Genomic DNA, 13097 nt, shown 5'->3' on the forward strand with positions numbered 1-13097 from the left:
CGTGCAGATTGCATGCGCCCTGAACTGATGTTCACCCCTGCTTCTCTGCTCTTCTCTGCTCTTCTCCTCTTGCTCTCTCAGCCATGGTAGATTGAAAGTTTAAGCGGTAACAAGTAAGTAGCTGTAGAAAAGGGATTGATTGTGAATAAACCTGACTAGAGGCTTGTGTGTAGAGAAAATGAGAATGGAAGGCTATAATAATGTTTGTTGCCAAGCTATGAGGAGTTCTCTTGCTTAGTGAATTGATCCCTCTTCTGGCAGCGTCATCTTCCTGAAGAATGTCGGTAGGAGTTCAAGGTACCATTAGGCTGTTCAGTGGAGTTATGCTACTGGGGGAACATTTGTTGGGAAATGTGTGCCTCTGTAAGGAGGATGTCCAAAGTCTGCTGAAGAGAGTCAGTCGGGGACCCTTGGGCCGGAAGGTTATCATTGTGGATGGATGCCTGGTGAGGCCTTTCCTTTTACCCACGGTCTCTGCTCGGGTTCTATTACTAGGGTTTTAGTGGCATAGTGAAATCAAACATTCTAGAAAGCTGATGGAAAATGACTCCCTGTATTTGAGTTTTTATTTTTTATTTTGGTGTCTATTGGGACGTCATACATTGGTGTGCTCCAAACATTCTCTCTTATCCCTTTTAGAAGCTGTCTGATCCTTCCTACAGCCTCTCTCTCTCTTTCTGAGGAGGCCCATCTGTTAGGCTTTGTGGTTAGTGTTGAGTACATTAGGCAAACACTAAGCACATCGACTTAGTCAGCCTGTCCTCCATGGACAATTTGTCTTGTTCGATTGCCTGGAAAGCCTCGTGGTTTCGAGACCCTTGTTATACAACTTTATCGGTCCAATGCAGCCGTTTTATCTCCACATCAAATCATTTCTGGGTAACAATTACATACCTTACTGTGATTGGTTTTAAATTAAAATGGTCAAAAAGAAACATATCTTCTTAGCAAAGGGACAAGGAAGAATTGTACTAGGACTGTCTGGGAGTGGTCTGGTGGGGGAGGGGACAACTGAAAACTAGCTGTTATTGGCAGAGAGGTTTGGAACTCTTTCTTATTGGTCTATTAACTAATTTACCGCCTGGTGATGTCACTATGGAAGGCCAAAACTCCATCCCACCAAAACAGGCTGAAATTTCAGGTGGTCTTTTCAAACAGCTCTTACACTAAAAGGGCATTATCATACTTTTCACAATTTCACAGTATTATTCCAACCTCAATGTGGAAATATATACTGAGTGTATAAAACATTAGGAACAGTTGCTCTTTCCATGACTGACTGACCAGGTGAAAGCTATGACCCCTTATTGATGTCACTTGTTAAATCCATTTCAATCAGTGTAGATGAAGGGAAGGAGACAGGTTAAAGATGGATTTTTAAGCCTTAAGACAATTGAGACATGGATTGTGAATGGGCAAGGCAAAATATTTAAGTGCCTTTGAACGGTGTATGGTAGTAGGTGCCAGGCGCACCGGTTTGAATGTGTCAAGAACTGTAACACTGCTGGATTTTTCACGCTCAACAGTTTCCCGAGTGTATCAAGAATGGTCCACCACCCAAAGGACATCCAGCCAACTTGACACAACTGTGGGAAGAATTGGAGTCAACATGGGCCAGCATCCCTGTGGAACGCTCTCGACACCTTGTAGAGTCCATGCCCCGACGAATTGAGGCTGTTCTGAGGGCAAAAGGAGGTGCAACTCAATACTACATTTACATTTATATTATTTAGCAGACGCTCTTATCCAGAGCGACTTACAGTTAGTGCATACATTATTCTTATTTATTTTTTTCATATTTTTTTTCATACTGGCCCCCCGTGGGAAACGAACCCACAACCCTGGCGTTGCAAACACCATGCTCTACCAACTGAGCTACCTCCCTGCCGGCCATTCCCTCCCCTACCCTGGACGACGCTGGGCCAATTGTGCGCCGCCCCATTGGTCTCCCGGTTGCGGCCGGCTACAGCAGAGCCTGGATACGAACCAGGATCTCTAGTGGCACAGCTAGCACTGCGATGCAGTGCCTTAGACCACTGCGCCACTCGGGAGACAAGGAAGGTGTTCCTAATGTTTTGTACACTCTGTGTAAATAAAACACAGGAAAAACGGGGAACTTTAAGGGAACTGATTGGTTTCGCTCTCTCCAAGCGTCTCGTTGGGTGGTTGGTTGGTGGTTTGTGAGGGGAACAGAGAGGAGCTGGAACAGCGTGACAGCAGCACGGCAACACAACTTATTCGGGCTGCCACAGCTGCCCCTCCCCTGTTCCTTTTCACATCACATCAATCTCCTTAGCAACAGATGAAGATGGGTGGTCCCCAGTGGTCTCCTAGCACAGGAAGGCCACTGACCAGCCTCAAAGACAACATGAAAAACACAGTCAATCACAATTATGCTTCTTTGGTAGTTGGTTGTTTTTCAATGTAGTTTTTTATGCTACCGCCGTTCGTTTCATTCCCCCTCACCCCAGGTAAGAGAAAGAGTTGACTCTGTCTCATCCCATCCCCGACCCCTCACCCCCGACCCCTCACCCTACCTGTATAGAGCAAGAGATGTGATGACTAATTATGTCCCGCTCTCCATCCCTAAAATGAAGTGTGTGAGGTTGGATGACTGTTCCCCCCGCCCCCCTCCCCCCTCCCCCATCCTTCACCCCTCTGCCTTCTCTCTCTCTCTCTCTCTCTCTCTCTCTCTCTCTCTCTCTCTCTCTCTCTCTCTCTCTCTCTCTCTCTCTCTCTCTCTCTCTCTCTCTCTCTCTCTCTCTCTCTCTCGTGTCTCTCTCTCTCTCTCTCTCTCTCTCTCTCTCTCTCTCTCTCTCTCTCTCTCTCTCTCTCTCTCTCTCTCTCTCTCTCTCTCTCTCTCTCTCTCTCTCTCTCTCTCTCTCTCTCTCTCTCTCTCTCTCCCCCTCCCCCCAGGTGATGTAATGGTTCTGTCCTGATCTCTCTCTCTCTCTCTCTCTCCCCAGGTGTCCTGGCCATATTGATCCCCCAGCTGGACCTGGTCATCTCTTTAGTGGGGTCCATCAGCAGCAGATTCCTGGCTCTCATCTTCCCTCCACTCCTCCAGAACCTCACCTACCACAACCAAGGTCTGTCTCCCTGGGTCATCGTCAAGAACTCCCTGATCTCTGTCATTGGCTTCATGGGCTTCATCACCGGCGCCTATATATCCATCACAGAGATCATCAAACGCAACGGCAGACATGACAATCCGGATGTGAACTTCTTCCAGGTCCAGTGAGAGATCTAGTGAGGAAGAGGAGGATATCTGACGGTGGTTGGACTGGCAAACAGTGGAGGCTGGTGGGTGGAGAAATCTGAGGACATGCTCATTGTAGAATGGATGGTACCTTCCTCCCATTTTAAAGTGACACTAGCCTCCACTGCTGTCAAACATTCAAACACAGTTAGAAGAAGTTCTCACACAGACATGTTTTTTTTTCTCACTTGCTCCATTGTCCATTGATTACACATTTATTGATATTGTGAGTCTGCTTACTGTTGTAGTTATTGGTCGCTGTGGAACAATGATTTTAATGGAATATAAGTGTAAATCAACTGATTTCCACAGTAACCGTATAGCCAAGACGAGAACACATTCCTCTGACACGAGCTTCATTCTCTCTGTGCCTCATCAGGTTCGATGTTTTTAACTTCTTATTTTTATTACTTTTATATGTTTAACTCTTCCATGCCGCAAGCGCACCTTCTGTCTTACATGTTTTATTATTTTATGTTGAATAATTTAACCAAATCATTGAATATTGAGCAATCGCATTCTCATAACATCTATTGTTATTGTTAAAACAAGGTACTAATACAAATACTTGTCAGATGTTCTGTTGAAATACATCCTGGAAGTGGTTAAAGTTGTTTTAAGTGATAAAATAGCATTTAAATAACAGTTAAGTGCCAAGTTGAATGATATCATAATGCTATAGGCCTTATGAAGGGGAAGACGTTGTATGTTTTAACCAGGGGCGTGACTGGACTATTTCCAATAGAATGGTAAATGACTGACAATGTTTAATATGACTATCAGAACACTACAACCTGTAGTCTGAGGATCGCCATCATCATTACTGCTGCACACGTAGCTATGACATTGACATTGAATACAGTTTACTGACTACAAATTGAGAGACAAAATATGTAATAGTTGAAAGGTATCTTTTTGTTTTTAAAAGGAAAAGCATCATTTACATTTTTCAAGTCAAGCTGTCTGGATCAACTAATACTAATACTAATGAACTTGCGGGACTGTAAAGAAATAATACAAAATAATGTGTATATTGTGGAGCTAATACCATTTGTTATACCTCAGTTGATGTCATTTATTTTGGTGCTTACATTTATTACATTTGTCTCAAGTTGGGCACTGGATTTATTCGTCACGCGCCATTCGTTTATTTAGGCAGCATTGTTTTTTATATAAAAGCTTCCAGATATCACAACGGCATTTGTTTTATCACTTGTCTCGGTTGTACCAGCTGTTGTTTGAGTTTTTGAATGTGCCCAGTTTAGAGTGGGTTGGACTGAATGTGCCCACGTTCATGATCACGAAAAAATACCCATTATTAAATGCTCAGCAGTATTTTCTCATGGGAAATTCAGAATACTATATTTTATTTTACAGTAAAGTTCAAACTCAACAATAGTACAAACTTCCCATTATTCAAAGTGGCAATCAGTTAAGTTCTCCCAATGCCATGTGATATCACCATGGCATCCAACCCACTCTAAACTGGGCCCATTCAGTCCAACCCACTCTAAACTGGGCCCATTCAGTCCAACCCACTCTAAACTGGGCCCATTCAGTCCAACCCACTCTAAACTGGGCCCATTCAGTCCAACCCACTCTAAACTGGGCCCATACAGTCCAACCCACTCTAAACTGGGCCCATACAGTCCAACCCACTCTAAACTGGGCCCATTCAGTCCAACCCACTCTAAACTGGGCCCATTCAGTCCAACCCACTCTAAACTGGGCCCATTCAGTTTAGAGTGGGTTGGACTGAATGGCCCCAGTTTAGAGTGGGTTGGACTGAATGGGCCCAGTTTAGAGTAGGTTGGATGTCATGGTGATATCACATGGCATTGGGAGAACTTAACTGATTGCCACTTTGAATAATGGGAAGTTTGTACTATTGTTGAGTTTGAACTTTACTGTAAAATAAAATATAGTATTCTGAATTTCCCATGAGAAAATACTGCTGAGCATTTAATAATGGGTATTTTTTCGTGATCATGAACGTGTACATTTTTTTCCAAAGTTCACACTTCTGGAAACTATACATATGCATTTTTTTTTTGTTTGTTTTGTTTTGATGCTTGTTGTGGTGTTGACGGAAATTCAGATGTTTACATCCCTTAAGAAATTGTACTCATCATATAGGGGGCATCCCAAATGGCACCCCATTCCCTTCATAGTGCACTACTTTTGACCAGAGTCCTATTGGGCCCTGGTCAAAAGTAGTGCACTATATAGGGAATAGGGTGCCATTTAGGGCATAGAGGCCTCGTTCACTAGTCTGCCTCTCCAGAAATTATCTACAGGGGGATGACTTTACCCATCATAGAACTCACTTAAAGATACTCTCCGGTACTTTGGCAAACTGAAAGTAGTGCCCATGAGCCAAAAGTGGTCCCCAACAATAGCCTACTATGTCATATGTGCACCACATCATTGCTCTCTCTCCCTCTCTCTACTGTGTGTGTCCTGATAGCTGTCACTCAAGTGGCGAGGGGCTGAAACTCAAATTGCTAAGGGGCTGGCCCACGTGGGGGTAAATGTAGGGAAAATGGCGCCGCACTGTCACGGTTTCGGCCGAGGCTGCCTCTCTCCCTTGTTCGGGCAGGCTTCGGCGTTCGTCGTCTCCGGAATTCTAGCTGCCACCGATAGATGTTTCATGTTCGTTTGCTTTTGTCTGTTTGTTTCCACACCTGTTTCTGTTTTACGTAATTAGTGTCCTATAAGTTTCTCGTTGTGTTTGTCTAGTGTTGTGTATGATTGTTTCCGTCAGTGTTGTGTGTTGCTCGGTTGAGCGTATTTCTCCACTGTGCTGGAGCTTAGTTGCACTTGTGTGTGCACCGTTTCATTTTGTCGCACCTGTTAGTGCGCATTTGCCTTTCGCCTTCGTGCGTGGTTTTGCTGTCGGGCTTAGTTGTCCTGTTGCCTGTGTTGGGCTAGAAATACAGCTTTTGGAACATTCAGTCTGCGTCCTGCATTTGATTCCTACACTACACCATACTACACGCCCTGACAGAATCATACACCACCAATGGAATCAGCAGGAGCCGAAGCAGCCCAGACGAGACTGGAAGCCCAGGTTCGGGACCAGCAAGAGCAGCTCCTGCAGATGGGGACCGCCCTGCAGGAGGTGATTACCACACTCCGAGGCTGGGGTGCGCCTCCACCGCCGCCCGCCCTGCCAGCACCATCGGCCAGCCCGCCCATTCCAGCGCCGGAACCTCGAGGAGTCCGACTATCTCTCCCGAGGGCCTACGACGGGACCGCGGCTGGGTGTCAGGGATTCCTGCTCCAGGTAGAGCTATACCTGGCCACAGTGCACCCGGCACCTTCAGGGCATGAGAGCGTGTCCGCCCTGATCTCCTGCCTGGCCGGAAAAGCGTTGGAGTGGGCCAACGCGGAGTGGAGGAAGATCGACGCCACGACGATTACGTACACCGAGTTCTCCCGCCGCTTCAGGGCGGTGTTTGACCATCCCCCGGAGGGGAAAGCGGCGGGGGAGCGTCTGGTCTTCCTCCGGCAGGGGAGGAGAAGTGCCCAGGAATTCGCGCTCGAATTCCGGACTCTAGCGGCAGATGCAGGGTGGAATGATCGGGCCCTCATTGATCTATACCGATGCAGCCTACGAGAGGACGTCCGTCGGGAGCTGGCGTGTAGGGACACCAGCCTCACTTTCGACCAGCTGGTTGATATGTCCATCAGGCTGGATACCCTGCTGGCTACCCGCGGACGTCCTGCGGAGGGTCCGTCCATTCCACCCTCCAGCGCCTCCGAGCCTTGTCCTATGGAGCTCGGGGGCGCTGGCGCTAGAGAGAGGAGGAGTCGGCAGGCTAGGGGGTCCATCCACTGCACCAACTGTGGTCGGGGAGGACACACCGCGGCTAGGTGCTGGGGATGGCCTCCTAGGGGAGATGACGACAGGTCCCGCACTGGGGATTCCCTCCAGGTGAGTAGGCGCCCCACTCACCCAGAGCTCTCTGTTGCCCATTTTTGTATGCCTGTACGTTTTCCACAGGTAGCACCTCATTCCCAGCATAAGGCGCTGGTAGATTCAGGCGCGGCTGGGAATTTTATTGATAAAAAGTTTTGTTTAGCGTTAGGGATTCCCCTCATTCCGGTTGATGTTCCTTTTCCCGTTCACGCCCTAGATAGTCGTCCGTTGGGTACGGGCTTAATCAGGGAGGTCACGGCGCCACTTAGGATGTGTGCGCAGGGGGATCATCAGGAGATGATTCAGCTGTTCCTGATTGACTCTCCTGCGTATCCGGTGGTGCTGGGCATGCCCTGGTTGAGTACCCATAACCCAGTGATTTCGTGGCAGGAGAGGGCTCTGATGGAGTGGTCTGCTCAGTGTGTGGGTAGATGTTTGGGCGTTTCCGTAGGGGCTACCTCGGTGGAGAGTCCAAACCAGGTGCCCGCATTGCACGTTCCGCCTGAGTATGGGGATTTGGCTATTGCGTTTAGTAAGGCGAGGGCGACGCGGTTGCCACCCCATAGGCAGGGGGATTGTGCGATAAACCTCCAGGCAGGAGCTGCGCTCCCACGGAGCCATGTGTATCCTCTGTCTCAGGAGGAGAAGAAAGCTATGGAGATTTACATAGACGAATCGCTGAGACAAGGATACATACGGCCGTCCACTTCCCCCGCGTCCTCGAGTTTCTTTTTCGTGAAGAAAAAGGATGGTGGTTTGCGCCCATGCATCGATTACCGTGGTCTCAATCAGATTACGGTGAAGTATAGTTATCCACTCCCGCTGATTGCGACCATGACTGAGTCGTTGCATGGGGCGCGTTTCTTCACGAAACTAGATCTCAGGAGCGCGTACAACTTGGTGCGCATCAGGGAGGGTGATGAATGGAAAACAGCCTTTAGTACCACCTCGGGCCATTACGAGTATCTGGTCATGCCATACGGGTTGATGAACGCTCCATCAGTTTTCCAATCATTTGTGGATGAGATCTTCAGGGACATGCAGGGGCAGGGGGTGGTGGTGTACATTGATGACATTCTCGTGTACTCACCTACCCGTGTCGAGCATGTGGCCCTGGTGCGCAGGGTGTTGCGGAGGCTGGTGGAGCACGACCTGTATGTGAAGGCAGAGAAGTGTCTGTTTTTCCAGGAGTCGGTCTCCTTTTTGGGTTATCAGTTGTCTGCGTCAGGGGTGAGGATGGAGGTAGACCGGGTGTCGGCCGTGCGTAATTGGCAAACACCAACCACTGTGAAGGAGGTGCAGCAGTTTTTGGGGTTTGCAAATTACTACAGGAGGTTTATCCGGGGTTTTGGACAGGTGGCAGCTCCCATCACGTCTCTGTTGAAGGGGGGTCCGGTGCGTCTGCAGTGGTCGGCCGAGGCGGACAGGGCGTTTGGGAGGCTGAAGGACCTGTTTACCTCGGCCCCGGTGCTGGCGCATCCGGATCCCTCTTTGCCGTTCCAAGTAGAGGTGGACGCGTCGGAGGCCGGTTTAGGAGCCGTGCTTTCACAACGATCTGGCGCGCCACCTAAACTCCGCCCCTGTGCTTTTTATTCTAAGAAGCTCAGTCCGGCGGAGCGGAACTATGACGTAGGGGACAGGGAGCTGTTAGCCGTGGTACAGGCTCTAAAGGTGTGGAGGCACTGGCTTGAGGGGGCTCAACACCCTTTCCTCATTTTGACGGACCACCGTAACCTGGAGTACATCCGGGCGGCGAGGAGGCTGAACCCTCGCCAGGCAAGATGGAGTATGTTCTTGACCAGGTTTACTTTTAAGATCACGTACATCCCTGGGTCACAGAATGGCAAGGCAGATGCGCTGTCTCGGCGGTATGACGCGGAGGAGAGGTCCGTGGAGCCCACTCCCATACTGCCTGAGTCGTGTCTGGTGGCACCGGTAGTGTGGGAGGTCGATGCTGAACTCGAGCGGGCGTTACGCACCGACCCTAGTCCACCACAGTGCCCGGAGGGTCGGAAGTACGTTCCGCTCGAGGTTCGGGATCGATTGATCTATTGGGCTCACACGTCACCCTCCTCTGGACATCCGGGTATCGGCCGGACAGTGCACTGTCTTAGTGCCAAGTACTGGTGGCCCACGTTGGCAAGGGATGTGAGGGTTTATGTTTCCTCCTGCTCGGTGTGCGCCCAGTGTAAGGCGCCTAGACATCTACCTAGGGGTAAGTTGCTACCCCTGCCCGTTCCACAACGGCCATGGTCCCACCTCTCAGTGGACTTTATAACAGACCTTCCCCTCTCCCAAGGGAATACTACCATCCTGGTCGTTGTGGACCGGTTCTCTAAGGCCTGTCGTTTGCTCCCCATGCCGGGTCTTCCTACGGCCCTGCAAACTGCCGAGGCATTGTTTACCCATGTGTTCCGGCACTACGGGGTACCCGAGGACATTGTGGCTGATCGGGGTCCCCAATTCACGTCCAGGGTCTGGAGAGCGTTTATGGAGCGGTTGGGGGTCTCGGTGAGCCTCACCTCGGGTTACCACCCGGAGAGCAATGGGCAGGTGGAACGCGTAAACCAGGATGTGGGTAGGTTTCTCAGAACATACTGCCAGGACCGGCCGGAGGAGTGGTCAAGGTACGTTCCCTGGGCCGAGATGGCCCAGAATTCCCTACGCCATTCCTCCACTAACCTAACTCCATTTCAATGTGTGTTAGGTTACCAGCCGGTTCTGGCACCCTGGCAGCAGAGCCAGATCGAGGCTCCTGCGGTGGATGAGTGGGCGCGGCGCTCGGAGGAGACTTGGAACGCTGCACACGTCCACCTGCAGCGGGCCCTCCGACGTCAGAAGGCGAGCGCTGATCTCCACCGCAGTGAGGCACCGGTGTACGCACCTGGTGATCGAGTCTGGCTCTCTACCAGAAACCTGCCCCTCCGCCTGCCCTGTCGGAAACTGGGTCGGCGGTTTGTAGGGCCATTTAAAGTCCTGAGAAGGTTGAACGAGGTATGTTATAGATTACAGCTACCTGTGGAGTATAAGTGTATTAACCCCTCGTTCCATGTGTCCCTTCTCAGGCCGGTGGTAGCGGGCCCACTCCAAGAAGATGAGATCTTGGAGACTCCTCCGCCCCCGTTGGACATCGAGGGGGCACCGGCGTACTCCGTGAGATCCATCTTGGATTCGAGACGTCGGATGGGGGGTCTCCAGTATCTAGTGGAGTGGGAGGGGTACGGTCCGGAGGAGCGGTGCTGGGTGCCGAGGAGAGACGTGTTGGACCCGTCGCTCCTGACGGAGTTCCATCGGAGGCATCCGACGCGCCCTGCGCCGCGTCCCCCTGGTCGTCCCCGAGGCCGGAGTCGGCGCACGTCTGGAGCCGCGCGTCAGGGGGGGGGTACTGTCACGGTTTCGGCCGAGGCTGCCTCTCTCCCTTGTTCGGGCAGGCTTCGGCGTTCGTCGTCTCCGGAATTCTAGCTGCCACCGATAGATGTTTCATGTTCGTTTGCTTTTGTCTGTTTGTTTCCACACCTGTTTCTGTTTTACGTAATTAGTGTCCTATAAGTTTCTCGTTGTGTTTGTCTAGTGTTGTGTATGATTGTTTCCGTCAGTGTTGTGTGTTGCTCGGTTGAGCGTATTTCTCCACTGTGCTGGAGCTTAGTTGCACTTGTGTGTGCACCGTTTCATTTTGTCGCACCTGTTAGTGCGCATTTGCCTTTCGCCTTCGTGCGTGGTTTTGCTGTCGGGCTTAGTTGTCCTGTTGCCTGTGTTGGGCTAGAAATACAGCTTTTGGAACATTCAGTCTGCGTCCTGCATTTGATTCCTACACTACACCATACTACACGCCCTGACACGCACAGCTTCCAGAAAAGTCGCTTTCAAGCTAAGGATTTTGTGGCTAATTGAGGTAAAACAGTGATTCTGCTCGTAGATTATGCATGTATGAACTATGCATTGACACATCCAGCCCAAAGCGAAAACAATATATATACTTGCTATTCGCCAAAGTACCGGAGCATGTCTTTAATGAAAATAAATATTTGCATATCCTGAATATCTCAACTATCATCACAGTTTGTCTTGGGGTTTTCACAGATGTATGTTAAGTCAGCGCAATATTGTACATTTGAGTCACTGAATATAATTTCAGCAAAATAAAAACTCCAGTAGTGTGTGTATAGAAAATATGTGCATATTTCCTCTATCTAAAATGCTCTCCACTTAAGTTGTTGGGACTTGTAAGTATGCTTGCTGTTTAATAATCTTATTTTGACTGAACTGATGAGTGACATAGGGAGAAGGGTTTGGGGTGACTTCTGTTTAATAATCCTGTTTATTAAATGTGTATCTAGTAGCCGTTGAAGCAGGCAGAAATACAGACGGTATGGCACGTTTTGCATCGTATATACAGTCATTATGGGCACATTAGACATTGCAGCTGACTTGAAAGGCGAGTCGAGACTGACTGATCTACAAATCACTTTGCATCATAAATAACTACTCTATGATTTGTAAATCAGTCAGTCAGTCACAATTTACCATGATACATCATGGTTTTGATGGTCTCGAACACGGCCTTGTATTTGTAGATCAGTCTGTCAGTCACCATTTACCCTCAATGCATCATGGATTTGATTCTCTCAAACACGGCCATTGTATATATCAGGAAGTCCATCACTTAGATGAAAAACATACAGTGCATTTGGAAAGTATTCAGACCCCTTGACTTTTTCCACATTTTGTTACGTTACAGCCTTATTCTAAAATTGATTAAATAGTTTTTTTCCTCTCAACAATCTACACACAATACCCCATAATGACAAAGCAAAAACAGATTTTTAGATTTTCTTTACAAAAAAAGAACAAAAACCTCCAGAAATATCACTTTTACATAAGTATTCAGACCCTTTACTCAGTACTTTGTTGAAGCACCTTTGGCAGCGATTACAGCCTCAAGTCTTCTTGGGTATGACGCTACAAACTTGGCACACCTGTATTTGGGGAGTTTCTCCCATTCTTCTCTGTAGATCCTCTCAAGCTCTGTCAGGTTGGATGGGGAGCGTCGCTGTAAAGCTATTTTCAGGTCCCTCTAGAGATGTTAGATCGTGTTCAAGTCTGGGCTCTGGCTGGGCCACTCAAGAACATTGAGAGACTTGTGCCGAAGTCACTCCTGCGTTGTCTTGGCTGTGTGCTTAGGGTCGTTGTCCTGTTGGAAGGTGAACCTTCACCCTAGTCTGAGGTGCTGAGCGCTCTGGAGCAGGTTTTCATCAAGGATCTCTCTGTACTTTGCTCCGTTCATCTTTCCCTCGATCCTGACTAGTCTCCCAGTCCCTGCCGCTGAAAAACATCCCAACAGCATGATGCTGCCACCACCATGCTTCACCGTAGGGATGGTGCCAGGTTCAATCTTGGTTTCATCAGACCAGAGAATCTTGTTTCTCATGGTCTGAGAGTCTTTAGGTACCTTTTGGCAAACTCCAAGCGGGCTGTCTTGCCTTTTACTGAAGAGTGGCTTCCGTCTGGCCACTGTACCATAAAGGCCTGATTGGTGGAGTGCTGCAGAAATGGTTCTCCTTCTGGAAGATTCTCCAATCTCCACAGAGGAACTCTGGAGCTCTGTCAGAGTGACCATCGGGTTCTTGGTCACCTCCCTGACCAAGGCACTTCTCCCCCGATTGCTCAGTTTGGCCAAGCGGCCAGCTCTAGGAAGAGTCTTGGTGGTTCCAAACTTCTTCCATTTAAGAATGATGGAGGCCGCTGTGTTCTTGAGGACCTTCAATGCTGCAGAAATGTTTAGGTACCCTTCCCCAGATCTGTGTCTCGACACAATCCTGTCTCGGAGCTCTACGGACAATTCCTTCGACCTCATGGCTTGGTTTTTGCTCTGACATGCACTGTCAACTGTGGGACTTTATATAGGCAGGTGTGTGC

The 13097-nt window shown here is 49.1% G+C and overlaps 1 pseudogene across 1 annotated transcript in view; it reads left to right on the forward strand.

Annotated features, from left to right (window-relative positions):
• The window catches only part of LOC311105211 (proton-coupled amino acid transporter 1-like), a 53856-nt pseudogene extending 50549 nt beyond the window's left edge, over positions 1 to 3307 (forward strand). The window contains exon 12 of the transcript XR_014615821.1: positions 2967 to 3307. The product of XR_014615821.1 is annotated as a proton-coupled amino acid transporter 1-like (transcript). The remainder of the gene's footprint in view (positions 1 to 2966) is intronic.
• Positions 3308 to 13097: the final 9790 nt, after the last annotated feature.

The sequence above is a fragment of the Coregonus lavaretus genome (assembly GCF_964263955.1).
Source record: "Coregonus lavaretus genome assembly, chromosome: 29".
NCBI classification, from domain to species: domain Eukaryota; kingdom Metazoa; phylum Chordata; class Actinopteri; order Salmoniformes; family Salmonidae; genus Coregonus; species Coregonus lavaretus.